This window comes from Empidonax traillii, unplaced genomic scaffold (assembly GCF_003031625.1).
Source record: "Empidonax traillii isolate 1590-97213 ecotype Southwest subspecies unplaced genomic scaffold, ASM303162v1 scaffold7239:size5209, whole genome shotgun sequence".
Lineage (NCBI taxonomy): Eukaryota > Metazoa > Chordata > Aves > Passeriformes > Tyrannidae > Empidonax > Empidonax traillii.
The window spans coordinates 1-1,299 of record NW_020962432.1 but is presented as its reverse complement, the minus strand read 5'-3'; positions in this window follow the sequence as shown (position 1 = coordinate 1,299).

Below are 1,299 nucleotides of genomic sequence, written 5' to 3'. Positions count from 1 at the left end.
TATCCCGCCGCCTCCTCCCGCCGGCTCATGGGCCGGCACCGGGCCACCACCCGGAGCGCCTCGCAGCCGCTGCGGGGCTTGCCGGCCATGGCGGCGGCGGGCGGGGCCGGCGGCGCAGCGGGGCTGGGGGGCTCAGCCGCGCCGCCCCCGCGGCATCCCCGGGGCCGGGGCCGGGGCCGGGGCCGGGGCGGAGCGGGCGCGGGGGGCGCGGGGGGCCGGGGCGCGGCGGGGCGGCCCCGCCGGGCGCTCGCTCATGGCAGCGCGGCCGCTGCGCCCCGCCCGGTGCGGGGATGGGGCGGGCGGGGCGGGCCGGGGCGGGGCGCGGCCGGGCGGCGATTGGTGAGCGCCCCGCACGCACCCGCGCACCCGCACCCCGGCGCGCACACCGCGCCCCGCGCGCGCGCCCCCGAGCGCGGCCCCGCACCCCGCGCCCCCGAGCGCGGCCCCGAGCGCGCCCCGCACGCTCCCCCGCGCCTCCGCACCCGGGAGCGCTCCGACCCCCCCCCGGCTCCCCCCGGGCACGCCGGGAGCTGTAGTGCGGCCTTTGTGCTGCGCCCGGGGGCGGCGGCGGCGCCGGGATGCGGGGCTGGGATGCGGGGCTGGGATGCGGGATGAAGGATGCAGGACTGGGACGCAGGGCTGGGATGTGGGATGCAGGATGCGGGGCTGGGCACGGAATGAAGGATGCAGGACTGGGATGCTGCACTGGAATACAGTATTAGGATATGGGATTGGGATGTGGAATGAAGGATACAGGGCTGAGATGCAGGGCTGGGATGGAGGATGCAGAGCACAGGATTGGGATGCAGGGCAAGGAATGCAGGGTTGGAATGTGGGATAAAAAAAAAGGCAGGGTTGGGATGCAAAACTGGAATGCAGGATGCAGGATTGGGATGTGGGATGAAGAATGAAGGACTGGAATGCAGGGCTGGGATGCTGCACTGGAAGGCAGGATGTGGGTTGCAGAACGAAGGATGCGGGATTTGTATGCAGGATGCAGAGTACTTTTGTGGGATTGGGATGGAGGGAGCAGGGTCCATGATGGGGGATATGGGACTGGGATTGGGATGCAGGGAGCAGGGTCCACGATGGGGGATGGACTGGGATGCAGGGAGCAGGGTTCATGATGGGGGCTGTGGGTGCAGGATGGAGGGCAGGAGGGACTGGAGAGGCAGGGGTTGCCCAGCCCCAGCACTCGAGCAGGGACAAAACCCTTTCCTTGGGCCTGGCAGCAGGCACAGGGATAACTCCCCATCCCATCCCATCCCATCCCATCCCATCCCATCCCATCCCATCCCA